A 26006-nucleotide genomic window follows, 5' to 3' on the forward strand; every position below is an offset into this window, starting at 1 on the left:
AGAAAAAATGCTCTGGAAACAAGAGTAACCAGAACAGGCAGAGAGATTAAAGTCATGCCACTTGAAAAGCAACTCAATGTACAGGAGATGCTTAACCTAGAAGACACGAAAGATGCAACTATCTCAAAGTATATAAGGGGCTGTTATAAAGAGTGAAGATCTGACCGTCTTCTAAGTCTCAATTTGTAGCAATTGGTAAAAATGGAGGGAAGATTACAAGTGGGAAATTATCTACTGAAGAAAAGGAAGAACCTATTATAAACCTAGAATCACCCACCCTGGGAGGCAACAGAGTGCCATTCCAGTACTGAGCAATAAGGCCTCTGCTGGAAAGACACTGTCCAGTACATTGCAGAGGAGCCTGGTATTTGAATTCCAGGAGACCTTCCAGGTATTACATACTAAAATTTAATGTTTTCCTGCTTTTCTACTGGTACTTAATAAATGATGAGAAAACTGGTTGTGCCCCAAATCCATGCTACACTATAGTAATTTACATACTACACTGACTTTTAATTTTTTATAAACAAATACTTTTATTCATGTATTTGGGTTTTTTTACCTTTTAAATGGCATTTTAACTGGGTAGACCCTCTCAACTCTGTTAATGGAAGAATGTGGAATAATATATCCCTATATCTCTAGCGCAGACCTCTCACTCTTGAAATCAAGACTCACCTATTCAATTGCTTATCCGACCCCTCCACTTGAATGTCTAATAGGCATTTCCAACTGAATGTGTCCAAAATAAAACTTCTGATTTTCCACCCAGACCTGCGTCTCCCTCAGTCTTCCTCATTAGCAAATTCCACCAACCTGCACCTAATTTCCTTCCATCTACCCCCTACATCAATTTCATTAGCACAGCCTTTAAAATCTATATGTAAAAATGTCTACTCTCCATCACCACTACCTCCCCTAATCCAAGCTAGTCCTTCCTAGACTACTGCAAGCACTTCGTAACTGCCCTCCCCACCCACTTCTACTCTTTCTCCTTGCAATTTACTTTCCACAAAGCAGTCAGACAGATTACATGTACACAAACACAAACACACACACACACACACCCACACACACCACACTTGGTTAAGCCCCCCCACACACACTTTTTTTTTTGCCGTGCCACACAGCCTGTGGGATCTTAGTTCCCCGAAACGGGATTGAACCCGCGCCCCCTGCAGTGGAAGCACTGGAAGTGCAGTCTTAACCACTGGACCGCCAGAAGAGTGCCCGTTTTCTGGGGCGTTTTTTTTGTTTTGTTTTGTTTTTTTAAGGCCCTTTCTTTCGTATCGCCAATAGTTAACCAACCCACTTAGAAAAAATTCTAACTCTTTAATCTGTGGTCTGGTTCTTATCAATCCCTGTGAATTCTTCTTACCACTTTCCTCCTTGCCAGTGCTGCAACCACATTAGCCTCGGCTCTATTCCCCAATAAGCCCAAGTTCATTGCTCCCTTAGGGATATATTGCACCAGCTGTTCTTTCTGCCTAATATGTTTTCCCCATGATCTTCAAACGTCTGGTTCCTTCTTGCTATTCTAAAGTAGCCATTAATGCACTCTTTATCACCCCAGCCTATTTTATCTCTCTGCATAGCAGTTATCACCAGTTGACATTTTCTCGTTGCCATGTTTACGTTTATATAGCTTTTGTCTGCGCATTGTCTGAGAACAGGAACCCTGTATACCTTATTTACAGCTGTAGCCTAGGCACCCAAAACAGGGCCTGGAATATATTAATAAGCAGTCAGTAAACAGTTGCTCAATGAATTAATAATTTTAATCATATGAGTGAAGATGACATCCTCTGTCATCTGACGTGAAATCTGAAAGTGAGCTTTTCTAATACTTGGAGAAATAAGACCAATATTCTAAAATATAATTAACAATAAAATTAAGACATGATAAACACCAAAATGACACTTGTCTTCTGCATACCCCAAATACACCACTGCACATTCCTGTCCCTATGTGTACGTTTGCACTGTTCCCTCTGAAATAATTTCTCCTGGAATATTTTCTAACCATAAATATCAGCTGTGTAAATATTATCATCAGTGGGCTTCCCTGGTGGCGCAGTGGTTGCGCGTCCGCCTGCCGATGCAGGGGAACCGGGTTCGCGCCCCGGTCTGGGAGGATCCCACATGCCGCGGAGCGGCTGGGCCCGTGAGCCATGGCCGCTGGGCCTGCGCGTCCGGAGCCTGTGCTCCGCAACGGGAGAGGCCACAACAGAGGGAGGCCCGCATACCACAAAAAAATATATATATATTATCGTCAGTGAAAATATTATCCACTTTTAAGACTCAATCCCAAATGCTACCTTCCCTTTGATGCATTCTCTGATTGCAAATTGATATCTTTGCACCCCCAAAATACTTTACGCCTTAATGACAACCCTTATCTCAGTGAGTGGTCTGGGTGTTATAGATAAGAATTTCCCAAAGTTTGTTCTGTAGAACACTAGGGAGATAATCTGTAAAGTTCCCATTAGCTTGGGAAACACTGTAAAATATACCCACTTTAGGGGATTCACAGTACACAGTAATATTAAAGACTATGAAAAAAGTAGGTAATGTCTGAGGTTTAACTTTCTGTAACTCAACTTTTGTTCTCCATTATTTGACTATAGAATCAATTGTCCTCTTTTAAAGAAATGTATCTGTTAACATCTCACAGAAGATAGCTTGAGATACACCTGAATAGTAGCTTAAGAGCATGGGTTTTGGAAGTTAACAAGTTGGAGGATTTCAATTTTAACCTAGGCTCCAACATTTATTAGAGGAGAGACCATGAGCAAGTAACTGATCTTCAACGGGCCTCCACTTGCCCATCTTTAAAATAAAGTTGAATATGATCACCGCCCGGGATGAGTATAAGGACTGAATAACAGTGGCAAGGTGCCTGGGACCTAGCAGCCACTCTATAATGGTTGCTGTCATTAGAATAATAATGATTTTTATTACTCTTACACCTCTGTGAGGTCAGGAATCATAGGTGTTCACTTGTGAATCTCCCACAAGATCCAGCAGATATCATGCAAAGAGACTTAAGGGTGTGCCAACTGAATGCTTCAGGCAGGATGTGGCCCAAACACCTGTTATGATTGGCTAGCCACAGGTCTTGACTGCTTCAGGCCTCATACCATCCCTATTGCCTTATATAAGGCTCAATTCATAGATTTATGTTATTAGCCTTGTCCTCTGAGGCATCCAAGTTCGCAAATGTCTCAACAGAAGTCCTCAATTAATGTTTATTAAATTGCCTGCTCTCAGTGGCTTCTGACTTCCTAAAATTCTCATCCACCGGAAGCCCCACTCCCCCTCAAAATAATATCTAGACATTTAACATAGATCACTTTCAAAAGAGTGGCTCACTAAAGCAACGATTTATACATTAGGAATCTAGGTTAGGGGGACTTCCCCGGCGGTCCAGTGGTTAAGACTCCGCCTTCCAATGCAGGTGGTGTGGGGTCGATCCTTGGCTGGGGACCTAAAATCCCACATGCCACAGGAGGTATGGCCAAAATTTAAAAAAAAAAAAAAAATCTAGGTTAGGAAGAAAGTAAAATGTATAGTTTTTAAAATTCTCCAATCTGATATGTGCTTCATTTCTCAAGTGGGTCAGTGAGATAGTCCACAGTGCCAGAGAAGTCCAGACAAAGAAGAGGTTCCTTGGGACTGTTAACACCAACTCCCAGAAGGTGGGAGGCATTCTTACATGGAGAGAGCTGCACTGATGACCTCGACAGGGCCATTTCACCCTCGAGTTTCTATGAAATCTTCGGAATATAAAATAGAGCACTAAAAAGAACTTTAACAGATCATCAAGGCCATCCCCTTGTCTGTTGTAATATTTTTATATTTCCAGGTTCAATGTTGAAGTGTGAAGGCTCAAGCGGCAAGAGAAATTGATGGGTTAGAGGGCAGGAAAGCTTAGGGGGAGAGAAGAGAAAGGAAAAGAAAAATCTGAGGATAAAGGAATTTATGCCCTCCCAATTAACCTTACGCAGGACCTCAAAATTCCCAAGGCAACCTTGATTCTACGTTTCTTTCTTTTGTTTTCAAATATGGAATTTTCCCCGGGACTATTGTTAGAATTGAGCATATTCTTCCTTTGATTTATGAGAACATTCAGGGAATATAAGGTCATGAAAGTTACCAAACCAGATGGCTTCAATGCAAAGTAATTAAATAGAAAGTCTTAAAATCCTTGCTATACTTGTTTCAGAAAAAAAGTTACAATTATTTTCCTTTACATTTGAAGTACTCACTTCTTATACTTTTAAAATATTTATTCTAGACTTACATTAACCTTCCTCCTGATCATACCAGCGGACCTAATTCAAAAAGACCTATAAAAGAACAGAAATTAGAGCATCTGTATTTGTGGTTAAAACTATTAGTAGACAACCACATTTCAGGAAATACATGGTTAAAGTAATTAGATAACCAAAAATGCCTGTTAGTTCAGAAAAGCAAAGTTAAATGCTGGAATAGTTTTCTTAAAAAAAAAAAAAAGCCTAACTGATTTCTTAAGAAGTTGAGCAAAACTGCATGCTTAAGTGGTTATGCTCTAAACATGAAAGCAATCTACTCAGACAGGCATTAAGATGTGGGTTTATAAGTTATGCATATATTAGGTAAAATACCTACACCAAGCATTGTGCTGTGCTATTTATTTTTCAATTCCTTTGATACAATCCTGAAATTGTCCTTAATAATACCTTACAGACCAGGGCCCACCCGGAGGCCTTCATGACCCTTCTACCCCAATACTGTCTTTAGGAAAAGTCAGATTCTTTGAAAAGCCGCTCAGGTTCTAGGTTTTGTGATTCCTTTGCAGTACACATATTCAGATACACGTGGTTAGTAATTTTTCTAAGGAAATTATGTTTGAAACTATATTCTTACAGGTGTAATCCTCATCACACTCACACAAGTAAATCACTCCTACATCCAGCATCTAGAAAATAGAGCCAATTTCTGGTAAATGGACATGATAGCCAATTAAAGGAAACCAACTGGTAGCAAGCTTAGATGGTGACCCATGAGCCAATTTTCTGTGACTTTTGCTTGCAGCACCAAAGCATGCTTTAATAGAGTGGCTTCAGGTGTTGATAATCTATCAGTGTCTACATCTCTCTGAGCATGACATAATAGCTCTCCCATTTTTGAAAGCCGAGTGTTTCCATTTTCTTGTATCCTATAGATATCCAAGAGCAAAGAGAGTTGCCACGCTACATTTCTCCAAATAAAACCATAGGGTAGTCAAATTAATCTAATTATCTGTGACCCAATTTGATAACACTGCTAAAAGCGGTTAGAGAGGACTTCTCTAGAGTTAAGCTCTTTGTTTTCTCATTCATTCTCTTGTTTTATTAATTTGGCTGAGAAAATACCCCTTCATACCAAGAACACATCTGCTTAGATAGTCTATGTATATACCTGAACTACTGAAAAAATGTACTCTGTCTACCAGCACTTGGAAAATGTAATGATGAGAGTCAAAATTGTCATGACTTTCAAGAAAGCCTTGAAAAATTCTAAAGATTGATCCAGTGTCATTTTCACATTTAGCAACCTGACTCAAGCAAATAATTCTCAGGTGAATAATAAAACAGATTCAACTGTTATTTCATCAAAATCAGAAATATCACTTGCTTGTAGCTCTTTCCATGAAGTTGGACACACTGTGAGATTTCCACTTGCTTCTTTCTTATCTCACTTTTTTCCCTTACTCGACACTATTCGCTTTGACCACCTCTGCCTCAAAATTACAAACATGTAACTGGCTATGGTATTTTAGAAATTAATTTTGTGTTCCATAGGAACAGAGCTGCACAATTTTTTATGGGAATCACTTTCATTCTAATTTTTCCAGTTACAAATTTACTGCATCTTTGGAAGCAAAAGACAATCCAAAACCCTTCATGTATTTTTTAAATTTCTTCTCCAACGTACTGTCATTCAGAATTTTTAATGTATATAATGAGTAAAATTATATGCTTGGAATGCACCCTTCAACATAATGGTAACACAACTAAATTTTTATTTGAATTATGTTTATGGTAATAATAACTAATGTTTTTTTCACGACATAGGTTAAAAGTCTGCAGCCTCTAATTTGACAGGAACTCTATTATCACTTTCTGCAAAATTAGACAGGAAAGAATATTAAGACATCTAAAATCTGACACAAATAGAAATCGCTTTCTCTCACTCTCTTTTTTAAACAAGAAAGATGATTATATGCTGTTTGACATCCCATTTTCAGGCCAACTAAGGGGATACAGAGGTTCACACTTTATCTATTCCACCAAATAAGACCACTGCAAGAATGCATTGGTATATTTCAATACACTGAACTGCTTTAGATAATAGATAAAGTTAGCTTTATCTTCTTGATGGTCTTATCTATTCAGCCCCCTCTGCTTCAACTAACATAAAAATACCTTCACTGCAGGGTCCCTATCCAGAGGGCTAATCCACAGCACATCTTCTGTAAAATATACGATCCTAAAACTTGAAAAATGATCAGCTAATTAAAGACAGGTGAAGAGTTTTGAGACAGGAAGAGTCCTCCTATTCAAAACTGAAACAAAACCTGAATAGAATCAAAAAGTTCCAAAGTAGGCTGATTTTCCCAGTGACTTGTAAGACTATTATCATTTTTAAAACGTCTCATACTGTACCTGAGCATTTTTTGTGTTGGTCATAACTACAAATGAAACTGCAAAAGCCAATGCTGTTTTATGTGGGTCCCTTTGGAGAGATTTGTATGAGAGAGATCCCTTAGAAATAGTACAAAAAGTCTGTCCTTCTGCAAAGTTCAGCAAAGATTTCACATCAGACTGAAATTTTGTTTAATTTCACTTCAGAAAATGCATAAGCGGAGCCTACGCTCAAAATAACACTCCCAAGTACACCCAGAGATCCTAAATCTTAGCACATTCCCCAAAACATCTCTGAAAAAGACAGCACTCCAATAAAGACTGGTATTCTGCTGGATCTGAGTCCTGGAATGATAGGAAACCAATCTAACCTCAGGTAGTAGAGGCTGGGTCAGATCCCCCTCCAGGATGGAGGCACTCAATCTAGCTGCCAGGAGGTCTGGCTGCTGCCAACTACCAAGTGATTCTTCTTCAGGACCTGCCCCCCCAGAAGAAGAAGGGGGGCTGCCTTGCCCAAAGTTGTGCCCCGAGAAAGGGTCTGAGAGGACAGAGGCCTAGCACTCTTGCCTCGGTTGAGAACAACTCTGAAGGGCCACACAGCGCACAAGCGCCCCCTGCGGGACGGGCTGAGGCCTGAGCTCCTGCTGTATCTCAGTCCAACGCCTCGCTCTGCCTACCCCTGGGGCCTTCACTCCCTCGTAGGTATTGTGAACTAAAAATGCCACCTGTCGTATCAGTAAACAAAGGATGTTGCAGCCTTCAAGCCATCACATTACAGCCGCCCTGATGGTGAGCCCTGAGGGAACTCAGGATGGAGGCAAGATGCCCCCGTCCCTTAGCGGTCAACTGCTGCAGCCACCCCTGATGGTGCGCCCTAAGGAGACTCAGGATGAGAAGCATAGTATACTGGCCCCAGATAGCTGAGGTGCATATCAAAGGAATGATTTCAGTGAGCCTAGACTCCTGCGTCTTCCCATACATAGAGAAGTGCTAAATTCCTTAATTTGAGATATCTGGTTTTCCTTAATTAACAGTAGTCTTTTGATGTTCCGACTACCTGGTCTTTGTTGCAAAAACTCCTACATATCCTGGCTCCCCGCCTTGCCTCTTCAGAACAGTTTCTCAGAGCTATCTGAGATGCTGTGTCCTGGGCTTAAGGCCTCAGGTTTTGTTTGTTTGTTGTTTTTTTTTTTTTTTTTTGCGGTACGCGGGTCTCTCACTGTTGTGGCGTCTCCCGTTGCGGAGCACAGGCTCCGGACGCGCAGGCTCAGCGGCCATGGCTCACGGGCCCAGCCGCTCCGCGGCACGTGGGATCTTCCCGGACCGGGGCACGACCGCGTCCCCTGCATTGGCAGGCTGACTCTCAACCACTGCGCCACCAGGGAAGCCCAAGGCCTCAGTTTTGTCCACCAAATAAAACATAACTCTCAACTTTTACGTTGTGCATTTTTTTTTCGGTAGACAGTGTTGATCTGAACACACTCCCAATCTCTGACCCAGCACCTCAGGAAAACCAAACCAAGAAACATTATAAAAGGAGCAAGGAGGGCAACAAAGAAATATTCCAGTTCAACTCTACTTCTTTTGTAAAAGTAAAGAAAATTCAGCCAAGAATAATTAAATAATTTGCATTGAATCAAATGTCCAGTTAGTCCCAGGACCAGATCCTCTATCTTTTGATTTACAAGTGGGTGTTCTTTTTTTTATTAAAAACTGTTTTCCTCAACAGACTTTAACTAGACTTCACCTATGAATATCACATCTGGGGCTTCCCTGGTGGCGCAATGGTTGAGAATCTGCCTGCCAATGCGAGGGACACGGGTTTGAGCCCTGGTCTGGGAAGATCCCACATGCCGTGGAGCAACTGGGCCCGTGAGCCACAACTACTGAGCCTGCGCGTCTGGAGCCTGTGCTCCGCAACGAGAGAGGCTGTGACACTGAGAGGCCCGCGCACCGCGATGAAGAGTGGCCCCCGCTTTCCACAAAAGCAGAGAAAAGCCCTCGCACAGAAACGAAGACCCAACACAGCCAGAAATAAATATAAAAATAAATTAATTAATTAAAAAATATATATATACCACATCTGAGCTTAAATCTGGCCAAAGAACAGTTAATAGTCTATCTCTTTTCAGCATCCAACATGCCATATTATATTTCTAGAAACTCTACCAAAGAAGGAGAATGGTCCCAACGAGTTAGAGGGATTTAGGGGATCAGGATGATTGAGGTGGAAACTAACTTTTTTCCAAATATCTACCAGCACCATGCTAGGAGCTTTACATGTTACTTTACTAATCTTCACAACTCAATGGCGGAATATTCCTTTTCTCATTTTACAAGTGAAAGAAGCTCCTAAAAGGAGGTCCAGTTAGGTCATGTGAGATCTGACTATGAAGTGGTAGATGTGTCCCTTCACCAAGACTACAAAGACTACAAATAAACAAGGTCTGTCCTCCCTTGGTTCACCATGTTTGTAAGTGTGAGGCCTTCATTATCATTTGCCTTCCTGATTCTCACTAATTAAGTAGAGCTTCACAACACAATATACCTGTTAACTTGACTCACCATAAATAAAAATCAACAATGCCACACTTTTCAGAATGCTGATTAGCATTTATGATTTCCGAGTGCCAAAATAAATCATTTATTTTGAAGGATCAGTAAAGCTAAGACACATTCTTACAGTGTTTTCACCAGTTTAAAAAATTTACAATGACATCCCTTAACTAGGCACTTAAGAAATCATTTGGCAGTTTACTTTTTGCCAAATGCCATACATTGTTTTAATGTCAGATAGGAAGCAAAAGTTATTTATAGATTGAAATATAACACTATTAAAGCTCAATCTTATATACAGCAACACATTCCAAGTAGAGTTCTCAACACTACATTTTAAAGCACAAATCACTGTATTCAATAGCAGCATATGAATATCTTCTTAATAGAGCACCAGATATGTGACAAAGACTCCAAAAGGGGAGATAGTTAAAAGAAATATCTAATAATGCCAATGATGTATTTTTTACCTCAACCTGAAAATTAATTTTTGTAACTATACTTTTATAGCCTATTTTTTTCAATATCTGTGATTCATTGGAGACAGGAACCTGTTAAATGTGAGTTTATAACAATGGATATTGTTTTTACCAGTGCTCGACTTTGACATTTTAGTTAATCTAAGTAATTTTTTAAAAGATTAGTATTTCTTCTTTGTGTACATAGACACAGCATTTTTAGCCTTGTGGGATCATAGTAAGATAAGCCTTTGGATAATTCTCTTTCTGTGGAATTCTAGTATTTGTAGTTTTATGAGCATAACCAATTATTACACTTTAGTTATAATAAGGTGGCTTCTGAATTCCATAAATAAAAGGAATTTTAAATATGTGACAATTTTTTAAATAAACTTAAGGAAAAAACTTTTTTGTCATGTAAACTATTACGCTAAAAGTGATACAGCCATCTCTCATTCTTGCAACACAGAACAATACATCTTCTTTGTTTCCAACACAGCATGACATCTTGAGGTCTATCAGCTGGTTTTATTTTCTGTTAGGCTTAAAAATCAGGAGGCTTTATAGACACAGGAAGATGAGGTGAAATGAGAGCTAAGATATTAAAAGTGTTCTCTAAACTCAGAATGCTACTTTCCATTTTTATTCTGTAATGAAATAAATGCTAATTCCTTCCTAGATAGGGTTGAAAGAGAAAATACAAGACACCGAAAAAAATTCGAATTTCAAATAAACAACAATTTTTTTAAGTGTGTCCCATGCAATATTTGTATTGTGCATATGAATCACCTGAGTATCTTTTTAAAATGCAGGTTCTGATGCAGCAGGCCTGGGAAGGGGCCTCAGAGTCTGTATATTTACTTGCTAAATCTGGCAACCTACCCTGAATTACTTTCAAAAGAAGAAATTGCTGAAGATAATATTGTTAAATGCTCATTTGTGGACTTGTATTTGCAATTAATGAATGGAATGACAAATTTGTTTTTATTTACATATTTGTTTCAATGTTGTCTCCAGACTAATAGCAAAACTAAAAACCCTAAGGAGGGTTTTGAAAATATTATTTGTCACATTATCATCTATGTGTATTTTTTCCCCATCTTCACAGGTCTGTTATCTAACCAGTGGTATTCAACCTTTGCTGAACATCAAAATCACCTAGAGAGCTTTTAAAAATCCTACCCAGCTAACACTCTACTCAATTAAATGCTAATCTCTGAGGGTCTAATGGGACCCAGGCAGAGAGGTTTTTTAATCTTGCCAGGTGATTTCAACGTGCTGCCAAGATTGAGAACTTGCCCTAAGTCCCTACTACACAAAGTATGGTCTGGGAACCAGCGACATCCGGCTCAGCTGGCAACTTGTTAGAAACATAGAATCTCAGGCCCCACCCTAGGCCTTCTGAATCAGAACCTGCATTTTAACAAGATATGCAGATGATTCACACGCACATTACAGTCTGACAGATACTACTCTGAATCATTTAGCGATAACAACTAAAGGGAACCACACTTATGACTTTCACTATATTATTAACCAGAATTCTAGAATATTCCAACAGAGCAAAACTTGTCTGGTTAAGTGCACTTGCTACAGTAGGGACCAAAAAGGAAATCATCAGTACTCTCCCAATGCACATCACTTTGGACTTCCAACAGAAATCATATGAACCATCCAAAGGGCCCCTGGATAGAATGCTGGTATCAATTCCCAAAGGACAGCAGACCTGATCCTAGCCATAACCCCACAAACCAAGGAATCAATATCTAAATAGCAAGATTGCTTCCTTTCCCCCCCACTCCCATTCCTAGTCAAGAAAGCTACCTTTCTTACAGAAACATGAAATTAGTAAGCCCCAGTCAAGGTGCTTTGCCCCCAAAGTGCTGGCATATCTTTCGTGATCACTGACTTGTATGTTTTCAGCCATAAATTCACAGGTTTCCTGTATATGTTCCAACAAGCAACTGAGTGCTTTTTCCCAAATGATGGTACATTTAAAGAAGCCCAATAAAGTAAACTCCTAAACACAACAGAACCGAGTATCCATTTTGAGGCGGAAATCTAGGTGCTATGATTTGAAAAGTGTCCGGAAGGCTTCCTGTCAAATTGTCTTCCCCACTTGTGCCTGGTGTTCTCCTATTAGCAGTAAGTTTTTTGTGTTAAATAATGTCCTCTGCTTCTCCGGTTAAATATAAATGCTATACTCCCAAGAAGTTAATGCACTTATTTTCTCAAATCTTAGGGTTGAATTAATTTACCAAATTGGGTTTTTTTTTTTTTACCTAAAAGGAGAGATGAATGAATTCTGGGTTACTGAAGCATTCATTATAAGTCAAGGGAGGGAAGAGAGAAAGAAGCAGACAGAAGAAATACAGGGTACCATAGAAAAACTTTGTCTACAGCATCATTTTGCTTCCAATCTGCCTTGATTATTACCTAAGGATGGCACTTCCAATCCCTATGAGCAAGAATTAATTTTTTATATTTGTATATGTAATTTCATTTTGTAACTTATTTCTAATTCATGTGAACTACAAAAGAACTATTTCAAGAGAGTAGCCAACTGCTGAGTTTAAAAAAATTTTAAGGGAAACCTAAGACATAGTAATTTTTAGTTTTCATACACTGTATATCACACCTTACAGGAACATGGAGCTCAAACAGAAAAATTGAGGTTACATAAAGTGTGCTTTTGAGTGAATAAAGATTTCTGAGCACAATTTTAGTTTTATTATATTTCATGAAGTGAGCAAGAGAAATTGTGTCTGCATCAATGTAGCGAAGGAGTTTCTCATCTCAAAAGCTTATCTGTATTGATATCAGAAAAGGGTAGGGGTGCAAAACGACAGCAGCTGGCCTGCCCTTTCACCTTTCTAACAGGGCTGGTGGCAGCACTGAAGCTTAATCAATGCAATGGAAGTGACATTTTGCAGTCAAATCAAATTAAATGGAAATGAAAGGAAAATCTGAGGTCCAACCTAAAGGCTGTTCCTCTTACCACTGGGGTCATCTCCATGGCAACTAAATGTTACAAATGTGTAAAGTAAATCCTTAACAAATCTGCAGAAAGCACGTCCAATTGAATATGATAGTGTCTGTCACTGTACTTTGTAGCTTTCTAAAGGCTTACATTAGAAGTAACAAAAAAGACTTCAGCCAGCAAGCAAGCAGGACAGCACAATTAATCTGACCACTACTCAGTGACAGGGGTGCTCAACTTCTGAAAGAATGAACTCTAAGCGGGCAGCTTAAAGACAGACCAAGTTAAGTGGATTAGGTTCAAACAGCAATGTTTTCCAGATCTGTTTTTACTTGGACTTACTCAGTTCAGAAGTCTCCCTGGTCCTTGTAAAAGCATTTTCACATCATGAGGAATAATCTGCATGGGGCTACCCCTTACTATTCCATTTTCTTTTCTCAAGCACTCCCTCAGAGATGCATTTCCGCCTCCTTTTTCAGGATGTGTTAAGAACAGATGGGTTTGTGAGAAAGCAGCGCTGTAGTGGTACCAGCAGGAGAACAGCAGTGGTAACAGCTCTTCATGGTGGTTTCCTCCTCACAGACGCTTCCAGAAGATTCCAACTCATCCCTGTATGCCCCTAGATAATTTTCTGTGTCATGTGGCCAGTCCAAACTGACCTGGGTAACTAGGAATTGGTTTCCTGTTATAGGTCACATTTTGTTGGAGAAAGTAAATTGGTATCACCAAACACACTTGCCCTATTATTGAAAAATCATTAGAGGCTTGCTCTCTTGAGAAACCATGAATGTTCAGGTATCTGTATATGTTTGGCTTGAGATTTGAGTTCCCTCTACCAAATGACAATACCTTTACAAAAGAAAGAATAAGGAGAAACATCTAAGTACACCAGATTGGCCCAGTGATACGTACTGAATTCACTGTACCAGCTGTACAACCAAAAACATTATTTTGCAGAAAGACACACTGCACTAAGTCTAACATGCTCTAAGCTGGTCATTTAAGCCATAACAGTGGCCTCTATGATTCTTGTTTCGAACACACTGAATCTGGAGTTTGCTTGCGATGCTGTCACTGTGCAATACGAAAGATGTCAGCAGATTTATACCTTAGGTAAGAGAAATGGGAGGATGGCAATTTGATGTGAAGCGACAGTTTTTGCTCAAATGCATAAAACCATGGGTCATTGCAGTCTATCCCCATTAAGATAGCAATTCACACTAATTAATTAATTTCAAGTAAGAAATTCCTACTTTCTGAATGGTGGTGAAAATAGCAACCATGTCGCTAACTTGAGCTAACAATAGTCCTTTACCATAAATATATCATAATTTATCATCTTTTTGCAGTAGCATTAATTTACTTTGGTTTGAGTGGTATGTCTAGTAATTTTTCACAATCTATGTAACAGTATCAATAAGACCTAACCTTCATTGAACACTTATTCTGGCAGTGATGACTGTTGAGCAAAATAAAAACCTGTTGTTCTTTAAGACATCTTTCTCCCATGTGGCACCAATGTTGTAAGGTTCACAATAGCCACAAACCTATTTTTTTTTTTTTCTTTTTTTTTCCTCTGGTACGCGGGCCTCTCACTGCTGTGGCCTCTCCCTTTGCGGAGCACAGGCTCCGGACGCGCAGGCTCAGTGGCCATGGCTCACGGGCCCAGCCGCTCCGCGGCATGTGGGATCTTCCCAGACCGGGGCACGAACCCTCGTCCCCTGCATCGGCAGGCGGATTCTCAACCACTGCGCCACCAGGGAAGCCCCCAACCACAAACCTATTTTGTTTAATATTATCAACCCCATAAAATTGTACTTCAGTTTAATATACTAGCATATTCTCTGTTCTTGGAGACTCTACTGCCAGCTCAGTTATTAATTAATAACATTTGGGGTTACATCTTTGACCTCTCTCTTGCCAATATCCTCAACTGTAAAATGAAGCTTATTCTATTGCTTCATACCTCACAGGATTACCTGAGCATGTATTAACATTTGGAAGAGCTCTGGAGAGGATCCAACAATATACAGGCTATATATCATCATGTTATTACATTGGGAAGACTTATTGTCACTCTTTCACATAGAGTAACAGTAAGAATATAGCTAAATACCCATATTTACATTTTGGTAATATAGTAAGCCTGGGATTAATTGGAAACTTCCACTTTCCTAACCCTATACCTATAGTTCATAGTCAAAATTAATTCTCATTTAGCAATTCCATGTTTAAAATTTGAAAGAAAATATTATAACATAAATGAATACCCTGCAATTTGTTTTTCAAAAGTTGTTACCTGGTATCAGGTTATTTCCTTACAATTAGCTTCTATTCCTAAAGTCAAATGTTAAAATAGAAGAAAAAGGGCTTACTTAGGCCTTTGAATACTGAGTTCTGGTAAGTTTTTATTGCATTAGACCTTTTTGATCATTTCAATGAGACAGAATAATATATTAAAGAGGACCTCTCCCTGCCCCAAGGTTGTTTTCTCCTCTGACTACTGCATTATACACTTAAAGCTATATTTACATTTTTCCATAGAAGGCAAATGGCCAACAGGTACATGAAAAGGTGCTCAACATCATTAATCATTAGGGAAATGCAAATCAAAGCCACAATAAGATATCATCTCACATCTGTCAGAATGGCCATCATCAAAAAGACAAATAACAAATGCTGGAGAGGGTGTGGAGAAAAGGCAACACTCTTGCACTGCTGGTGGGAATGTAAATTGGAGCAGCCACTGTGCAGAACGGTATGGAGGTTCCTCAAAAAATTTAAAACAGAACTATCATATAATCCAGCAATTCTACTTCTGGGTATTTATCTGAAGAAAATGAAAACATTAACTCTAAAAGATATATGCACCCCTATGTTCACTGCAGCATTATTCACAGTAGCCAAGATATGAATGAATGGATAAAGAAAATGTGATATATAGAGAGAGAATATTATTACTGAGCCATTAAAATGGAATGAAATCTTGCCATTTGTGACAACATGGATGGACCCTGAGGACATTATGTAAGTGAATTAAGTCAGATAGAGAAAGACAAATACCATATGATCTCACTTATACGTAGAATCTAAAAAACAAACCAAAAAATACATTAACAGCCAACCAACCAAAAACAAGCTCATGGATAGAGAGTACAGATTGGTGGTTGCCAGAAGTGGTGGGGAGGGAGTAAAGGGGATTAAAAGGTACAAACTTCCAGCTGTAAAATAAGTAAGTCCTGAGGGGGTAATGTATAGGTGACTATACCTCATAATACTGTATTCCATATTTGAAAGTCGCTCAGAGAGTATATCTTAAATGTTTTCATCACAAGAAAAAAAGTATAACAATGTATAGTGATGGATGTTAACAAGACTTACTGCGGTGATCATTTCGCAATACATATAAATACCGAATCATCACACTGTATACCTGAAGCTAATATAATATTATACATCAATTATACCTAATTTTTTAAAATAAGGCCTTATTTTTTTCTTTTGTAAAAAATTTGCCCCATCTTTATCCATAGAAGCATATAGGGCAACTGGAGGTGTTTTACCAGTTGCAGATTCTAAGTTTCAGTATTTCAATTGCTACTCTCTGTGTACAGCTGAATTTGAAAACAAAGACAGGAAGCCCTGCCATAGATAATCACACATCACACACTCTCAAGGAAACAGAATGACAAGATTTAAAAGTTACTGTGTCATATTTACTTTGGAAATTGCCATTATAACTGAAATTTGGTTTGACAACACAGTTTTAAACTTCTCAACACTTAGAGATTTTATCTAACTAATAAACTTGTGGCTTCATAAACCCACAAAGCTCCGGTGATACTATCTCATTTGAAAAGGGTGTGAGCTTGCCAGGTGGAAAGAAGTAGATGTGATCTATGGACTGGTGAACCACAAAGTGTTTGTCTATTTTCAGGGATTATAGGGATGGCACTGGTGCCATTGGTTAAGATAGCAAATTGATTTCTTCAATAAACTAGTGCTCTCATTCACTCACCACAATTTTCTAAAATTGCCCTTTTGATCTGAAGCTTCCAATCCTGGTCAGGCATCATTTTTTATTTTGGAACACTGAAATCTACACTCTTCAGCTATTTTTTTCCTTACATGACCAGAAACACAAACTTTTCTCTCCTCATTCACTCCACTGGAATTGAATGTGTCTCTTTAAATTTGCTTACATATTTATTGATTTTTTTCAAATAAATAAAAACTTAAAAATGAATCTAAACTTTCATCAGTTTAAAAGTGTGCTGACAAAGAGGGGTCACCTACTTGGTAGTCGTGAACAAGGACTGCTTCAGATAAGAGGTTTAGATCTTTGGCTTTCCTCTGATGGAATTTGGAATCTGTACCCTGGGAAATTATGGAACATCAGTATTTGCCAAAATAAACATATGTATGTGTGTTTATACTTGCTTATATGATACGTGGGTGTAAGTACACAGGTACTGTTACTCAACATTTTGGAATGTGGAGTCTGGGTTTGTTTTCTTTTCCCTTTTACTACTACTGCTACTTCTAGTAAAAGTTAATATCTTTTGAGAACTTATTTATGCAAGCATTCTTCTAATTACTTTATGTGTATTAATAAAAACCCCATAAGACAGGAAATATTATTAGCCCCACTTTACATATGAGGAAACTGAGGTGCAGAGTTTAAATCACTTGTCCAAGTCTCACAGCTAGTAAAATGGGCTGGTAATGTGGGTGTGTTTTCAAAGGGAACCATTTGACACGAACAGTGAAATAAGAAGTATTTGGAAAATATTCCATTTCCGACCTTCTAGTCGATTAAGCATTTAGGTTATGGAGCACCACTGATAATTCTAAAGTAACTTTAGGAATAGTGGCGATGCTAACAGTAGTGATAGAGATGAAGCGGATGGTGTTGATGGTGATGGTGCTGATGATAACAATGACATCTACCACCGAATGAGTACATGCTGCTAGTAATTGTGCTAAGGGCTTTATATCTCATTTAATGCTCAAAAAACACAGCGTGTGGGCCCCTACACAAAACCCATTAAATCAAATCTTTAAGGATGAAGTCCAAGAAACGTATGCTTTTTAAACCTCCCCAGGTAATGTGATGCAGTCGGATGGAGACTCTAACCTACGATATTCCACAGTGCTGGTTTTTCCACAAGCCAAAAGTAAATGCATCCCATTTTTAAAGTGCACTGAAGATATTCAGACCATTTTTAAATGCATTCTCATTACCAAAACTGCCAGGAAAGTCTTACTTCCTCCACTTAATTACTTCATATGTAATTTAAAACCACTGCCTTTATTCGTCTCCTCAGCAAAGGTAAGGCGCTGGCCCTCATTCCCTATTTCAGAAAAATACACAGGGATTAAAGTCTGATTAAGGTCTGATACTAAATCATATCCTCACCCGAAACTCCAACGGCAGAAGTATTTATACTGTCAGATACCTTCGTTCATTTCTTTGCTCATTCATTCAAAAAACATTAATTGAGCACCTACTCTGTGTCAGTCCCTGTGAGAGCCTGGGCACATGAACCCTGTACTTGAGCAGTTAACCACTTGGCAAGGAAGACAGAAACCAATGAACACACTTAAGCACATGTGTTACGATGGAGCTGTGCACAGCATGCGATTAACAAACAGAAGCAGAGGTTTAACTCATCCTACGGGACCAGGGAAGGCTTCCAGCAAGATGTGTTGCCTAAACTGAATCATGAAGAATGAGTAGACGTTAGCCAGGCCATGACAGGAGGAAGAAAGCTGTGGGCAGAGAAAACAACAGATGCACTCACGAGGAGTTGAAGAACCATGGCTATGTGCAGGGAACGACAGGTAATCCACTCTTTCTGGAGCAGAAGTTGTGCTGGGGTACATGAGGGGAAATATGGGCCCGTGATCAGATCAAAATGGCCCTTTACACCACATTGGGAATTTGGAGTTTACCCTGATGTGATGGAGAAACACAGAACAATTCTAACGGAAGGAGTTTTATGGTCAGATTTACATTTTAGAAAAAAGTCAGCCTGATGCAGTGAGCAGGAGGTTTGGAAGGGGGCAGTGCTGGAGGTCAAGGGCACCGGAGTCACTGAGATCATGACAATGGGTGGATGAGAAAGCACACTGTACAGATATTTAAAAGCTGGAGTTGTCAGGATTTGGTGACTGACTGGATAGAACAGGTGAAGGGAACAAAACACCATAAAGCTTCCAGGGCCCTGCAAGGGGCTAAGGCAGTACAGCGATCAGAGCAGGGGCTCTGGGCCAACCTGGTTGGCAAAGCCTGGTGCTGCCACGTTCTTGCTGTGGAACTTAGGCAAGTTACTTAATCTCTCTGGTATCTGGCTCCTCATCTGTAAAATGGGGATGCACCATGGTATACCTTCTTCATCAGGTAATTAGGAAGATTCCGTTAGTTAATAGAAAATATGTAAAGTATTTAGGACGGAGTTTAGAACACAGTAAGTACTATGTTAGTGTTAGCTTTTATAGATGTGATTATCTAGTGGGATTTGTTGATTTCCCAGGCTTGGCCCCCAATATTAGAAATGTGTAAGACTGATCCTAGACCTCAGAGAATCCAGAAATTTCCCATGTGCACTCAGGTCAGAAGGCTTTAGTCAAACACAACCCCACAGGACAGTTCTCCAGGCGTCCCCTCCTATTCCCGCTGTTACTGTTTTGTATGACTTCTTATAATGTCTGGTCTTGAAGTCTCGAAGTCTTTATTATGTCTGTCTTGTCTAGCATCTATAGCTTTTAACTGTTTTATTTTTAAATATTCACATTTCTCTTCCTGTGCTTCTATTTTCTTGGTCTTCAGGGATTTTAACAATGTTTTCAAAGAAGATGAATTATTTCTCTATTGAGCTTCACAGTGCCTGGCCTGTTTCCACCCTAAGTTTTGTAATCTAACCTTTCTTTCCTTTATTTCTGCTTTGGTTCCTGATTTTTATTTTAGGGTTCTCTGGTCAGCTTCACTTTTTGATGGCTCTTTATTTCTGGGTTGGGTTTCTCCCCCTTGTGCATGCATGTTCTAGATTCACAACTGTGTGATGCTTTTTATTCAACTCATATCTTTAGACCTTCAATTCTGTACAAAAACATATAAAGAACCACTCTCTGTGATGCCCCAGGTTAGCGCATTATGAAAACGTTACACAAAAAAACAAAACAAAAATCCCTAGACACATGCAGCTTATGACTAGATATCTATTCTCTGTGGAATGAAGCCATCTGGTTTTACTCTGTAAAGCTCACTTTGTGGGTGCTCGATACACTAAACTAAGCTTTAAATTACCATACTGGGTAACCACAGGGGAGGATGACTGCTGCATACCAAAAATCTTTCCCTCCATCAAGCTAACTGATTACAATTGGAGTTTCCTCAAATGAGCTTGTTTGATAATTTGTCTCATTACTACTGAAAAGGAAATGGAAATCAAGGACTTGAGGGCAGGAAGCAGTAAGCAAATATGATCAAAGGTTACACTGTATGAAATGTTGATTTACTGTAAAATAATTTTAAAAATAAGATTGGTGTCATATCCAATAAGATATACATAATAAACTTTTAAACTGTTAATTAGGCTGGTATACGCTAATACTATAAGCCATACAAAGTCACTGAATGTGAGTAAGCAAGCTTAAAGCATCAAGTACACGTCTTTAAATGCAAACCAAAGTACAGATGATATAGAAAACCAACACTGAGTGCCATTTATTACTTTCCTACTAATTCTAGGTTTAGACTGTACTTTGAATTTGATTGCTCAATTACCCACATCTATATTATATCATCTCTAACCATCATTACAAGATCAGCCTCAATCTTGTGGGAAGGACTGTAAACAAAGGCCAGTTGGCTAAAGATAGATCATTACTGACACATCCACAATAAGGGAGGTAACTAGGAGTAATGAGTATAATCAAGAGAAGTAAATTTAGGCTAAATACCAAGAAAGAATGTTCAACAGTGAGGACAGATTAAGGCAGAAATCTTCCAAGATAAGTGATGAAGATCACTGAAACACTTAAATCTATTAAGAACAGCTTTTCACTCATAAGGGTGTTTGATAACGGATTCCAAACAGTGAGAGAACTAGAAATGGGGGAACTCTCTCTTTTTATTTTGGAAAAGTTAAACATAAAGAAAACAGGGTAATGATGTAATTTCCTCACGAAATACGAAAACTTGCCTTTACAAAACAATCTATTATTGTGAAATATCGGGAAACAGCATCATGGAAAGCATTTGGGGTCAGAATGATCTGAGTTCAAATCTCAGATCACTTACCCGCTGAATGAACTTTAGCAAGATATTTAACCTGCTAGAGCCTCAGTTTCCACAACTGAAAATGAGTATACAAAAGCCTGGTTTGTAGGGTTACTGTTAAATTTAAACATGATAATATATAAATGAATCCAAGCATTAATTAATTGTTGACCACAGAATACTACCTGGAATACTGTAAAGATTAAATAAATGGTAGCTATTATTATTAGATTTTTAATTCTAAATAACTTTGGAGAGGCATTTTGATCTATTACCATTCACAAGTAAGCATTTTTTTCCCAAAGTAGTCAATCAAAACTCAAGTTTCATTGCTATTTCACAAATGATCTGGGGCATGAGTTTTAAATCCAGTTTTTTCAGACATCTAGCAAAACCAGCTTAGGACTGGTGCTCCTATCTTACCATAATTCAAAAAGTTTGCACACATCCAAAGAGCTGGGTCTTTTGATTCCTGATACTTTTGGCATCCTATTCTTTCTCTTCAATGAGATAAATAAATTATGAATTTTAAACTCTATAACTAACCAGAACAATAAAGAGCTGAAATATTCTGGTCAATTTTACTTTACTTTGATTTAACTTTCTGACTACCTAACTAGAAATTTACTTTTGTCTAAATCCTCAATATAAAAAGTTGTTAGTATACATTGTTATAGCTTTCTGCCTTAGAAGTAGTATATCATGAACATAATCTAATTTTTCCATAAAGGAGACTCTTAGAATATTCCCATGGTCATTATTCTGAATATTAACTATCATTGAAAAGCACTGAAGATGTTAAAGATGTATGAGATTGAGTCATCTCAGATTGACCCATGCTCTTGAAATTGTTTATATTAAATAAATACCTGAATCTGCTTGTTTCTTCTAAACGTTAAATGTGGGGCATGGAGGTGGAGGAGCAGGTGCCCAGGGGGGCTGACAGTTCAGATGTTTCTAGAGCTCTGGTAAGTTGACAGCTTAATAAAAAGAAATGTTAGTGTGCATTACTGATGGAATAAATAAGCATACTTTGTACTCCAACTTATAAAATCATAAATGAACCAATTAAATGAAAATGGTATAGCTTTCACACATCAGTTATATTAAGTTATCAAAAAAAGTTTTTCAGTAAGTTTTTGCACTTTTAATAAGCAAGAGCATTAGTCAGTAAAAAATAAGAACTCTGATGCATTCGGAGCCTACAGATCTAAACCAGACAAAACAAAGCCTCATAAATGTGTTTGTTCATTAATTTCTAAAAAGCCAGACTTTGAGTTGTTATCATGTCAACTGGCACCAAACCGTACTCAATTTAGTGCAACTACAAAGTAGAACCCATAGTCTACAATGGCAGGGTTTTTGATCACACTAATTAACAGCCATTTTGTTTAAAATAAACAGATACGAGTCTAATTGCCTTTTTTACATAAGAAAGAGAAGATCTTAAAAGTAAATACATGCCCCCCCCCAAAAAAAGATCAGACAAACGCCACTCAAACAGATAAGCAAAGCTGTGTGTGAAAGGAACCCAGAGGAAGTCGGGCTGTTGTTTGATTGACAGCCCAGTGGAACAAAGGGAAGGGTAGTTCAGAAAGGTTAAAGGGAATCAAGAGGGCATGGCCTGTAACTACCCATCCTTTCATCATATTCCCTCACAAAGGATCATACCTTAGTTCATAATGTGGTAAGCAGTAGCAGGCCTGATAATCTTAATTAGGAGAGACCTCTAACAATGGACAAATCATTCCCTCTACACTAGCCAGTAGTACATTGCCAGTAGAGGATGTGGTGCAATACAATTTCAAAGACAAATTGGTCACTAAGTTCCAGATGTTTTATTTGAATTTGGGTCCAGATGAAAAAGTTCCTCTATCAGTAGCCTATGTCTTCTAAGGCCCCCAAATGGTCCTTAATATAAAGGTCATTGTACTTGGAATCTATTCTGATTTATACACCAGGAATTGAGTTTGTGTACATGCTGAATTTTCATCTCCTTAGTCTATAAAAGCAATTCCTGAGACACTCAGAGAACACTTCAGTTGCCAGAGCCTTTAATAAAAACATACATTGCCTTATTATAATTAGGAAATAATATACTAATTAAGCTTTACTATGTATCTATACATATATAATGCTATATGTAATGTACATGACACAATAACATAATTTTAAAACAATACCTATGGCGTCACCTATGGTCAATTATTTTGAAACATATACCAATATAATAGGCACGTCATTTTGCGATATATAATACCAATAATATACAAAATAATTTTTTTAAAAGCATTACCTGATTTTAACCTCCGCAAAGAATTTTCCTTCTTTAGTTACTCACAGAGTACTGACTACTAAAAAACATTCATCTTTCCATTACTCTTTATATCCCGTTGCTAGGATAGTACCATGCAGAGAGGGCCTTTCCAAAATGTCTGAGGGAACCACTTTTAAAACTAAGCAAATATCATCAGTATACGCTATTATCTGCATTCACAATAAGATTAAAGCCGAAACCAATGCTGTGCTGGTATATGTTTAACAATCAACTCTCCAGGAGGAAAAAAGCCCTGACTTGTAGCATTTGCAAATTCCATGGCAAAATACTTCCTGATGGCCGATTTCAAGCTACCACCCCACCATGAAGTCACTGAACACAGAGCTGGGAAGAGACGCACACGTAGGCTCACAGGAGCTGGTGCAAGGTGGCAAGAGCCAGTGAGGTCACACCACTGGTTGAACACAACAGCAAACCCCCAGCAATAGAACTGACTATGGTGTTTTCAACCATCTACATTTGTGAAGCACCACTATGTAAATTTAACTATTTATATCTGTTGTCTTTAGATTTCACAAAACCACAGGAATGCTTTTAGGTTTTCTTCTCCAGATCAAACCACCAAAAAATATAGTCCAACTGCTCTTGAACGAATCCAAATGATAATCATCTCTATGAGTGTAAGCACTGGTGTAAGATAGCCTCCCACAAATGATGGGCCCTCAGGCAGAGAGAAGCCCGCAAAGGTCTAGCCTCCCTAGTTCTTACCAAATGCCCTAATGTATTGAATATTTTCTAATATCAGAGACTTAAGCCTAAAAAGCAGTTAGGTGATCTTAGTGCTAGTTTATCAAGCTACTCTGCATACCTGATTGCTGTTTCTGGTTACATAAAAACGTAAAAAGCAAGCAATGCTCAGGAAATCTAGAAAATCACTTAATATGTGATAAAAATCCCGAGTAATCAAAAATTTGTCCAATAAAGGTTGACCATTTTTATAGCATACTAAACTTTTAAAGAAACATTTACATAAATATATTTTATTTGTATAAAGGATGCTGTAAATTATTGTCCTCATAAGGACTAAATGACTGGAAGACATCAAGGAGATATAAGAGGAATGAAGTTACCAGATTTGAAGGATCATTTTTAAAGCGGAAATAAAACAACGAGGATTTATACATATTTTGTTACATAAATAATACTATATAACTATATTTAATTTTGCCTCAGTAAGATGTTTGGTTTAACAAGGCTTATTAAGGCAGAATCCTTCTATAATGAGTTCTAACAAAAAATAACTTGGCTTACAAACTAAGAAAATGGGTTGCCTTTATTTGATGCCTTAAAATCGTGTTTGAATAACTCCATCTGGATGACACACCTAATGTAATGTCCTTTTAAGTCTTAATATCTATCATGGGGAAAATCTGGTCTATAAGAAAAACTGAGAGGACTACTACATCATAATTTTAAAAATTTTAAATAATTTTATTATGAAAATTATTAATGAGAATTCTGTATGAACTAACTTATATTGCCATGTGCTTTACCCTAGATCTACACTTTAAAAAATTTCTACAACTCATTTGAGATGAGAAGTAGTAAAATTCAAGAAACAATCAAGTTAATAACATTTATTTTATATCACTTATATCTCAAAATTTAGTATATTAAACATATGTAAAAACAGAACTTGCTCAGAGTCTCTCCTGTAGGATCATAAGCACTTTGGGCGTAAGAATCATGTGCTATTCGTCTTTACAGCCCCAGCACCCAGCACAATATCTTATAAAAAGTCGGCACAACAAAATGTTCGTGAACTGCGCTAAAGCTGGTAGTGATGAGTGTGAGGTGGAAAGGCGTGAGTCACTCTGAACTGATTGTGGGGACCACTGCTGTCACCTCTTCTTGTTTCTTGGCTCTGGCCATCCTGTGTATTTTCAGAGTACTGGAACAATGAGTACCTGGCAAGAGATAGACTACATTTCATAAAGTACAGAAAGAATGAATTTTATTAGAGGAAAGTCAACAGGCTGATTCTAAACTTTAATTAAAAGCAGAAGAGAAAATTTTACAGTCAACTCTCTGGAAAGACAGCTAAAACATGTGCTGAGCAGTGCTACCCCACATATGCTCTGAGGGCCACTGTCCCTTCAAAAACTGTTACTGGTTTGCAAGGAAAAGGGGATAGCACCTAAGAGCAAGACACAGAAACACTGAAAAAAATTTGACACAGTCCTTTTATATCTGTTGAATCTAACAATTAAAAAATCAAGGCTTGGATTTTGCATGCCTTTGGTTTTCTTTTATCTGTTTTTCAAATCCATTCTTATTTGGTTTTACAACAGCATCGGTCTATGACAGATTAGAAATTTAAAAAAAAAAAAACTGGTCCTCATCACAGTTTGCAAAGCACTGGTGTAGAGTGCAGTGCTGCTCTGGAGAATTCAACTAAGACCCATAAGTAGACATTCTAAGGTGGTCAATTTTTGGTCAACCATTAAAGCAAAACAAAATAAAGTCAAAAAGCCTTGCAACAAGATGACATGATACTATACATAGAGAATCCTAAAGATGCTACCAGAAATCTACTAGAGCTAATCAATGAATTTGGGAAAGTAGAAGGATACAAAATTAATGCACAGAAATCTCTTGCATTCTCATACACTAAGGATGAAAAATCTGAAAGAGAAATTAAGAAAACACTCCCATTTACCATTGCAACAAAAAGAATAAAATTCCTAGGAATAAACCTACCTAAGGAGACAAAAGACCTGTA

At 38.1% G+C, this 26006-nt stretch overlaps 1 protein-coding gene across 2 annotated transcripts in view; it reads right to left on the minus strand.

The window, feature by feature from the left end:
* Positions 1-26006, minus strand: part of SOX5 (SRY-box transcription factor 5) — a 1009763-nt gene that overhangs the window by 908099 nt on the left and 75658 nt on the right. Inside the window, exon 2 of one of the 2 annotated variants that reach the window (XM_055085507.1) lies at positions 21816-21926. The exons of the other annotated variant lie outside the window; for it this stretch is intronic. The gene's annotated coding sequence lies outside the window, so the exon portion shown is untranslated. The remainder of the gene's footprint in view (positions 1-21815; positions 21927-26006) is intronic. 2 annotated transcript variants of the gene reach the window in all.

The sequence above is a fragment of the Physeter macrocephalus genome, chromosome 6 (assembly GCF_002837175.3).
Source record: "Physeter macrocephalus isolate SW-GA chromosome 6, ASM283717v5, whole genome shotgun sequence".
Lineage (NCBI taxonomy): Eukaryota > Metazoa > Chordata > Mammalia > Artiodactyla > Physeteridae > Physeter > Physeter macrocephalus.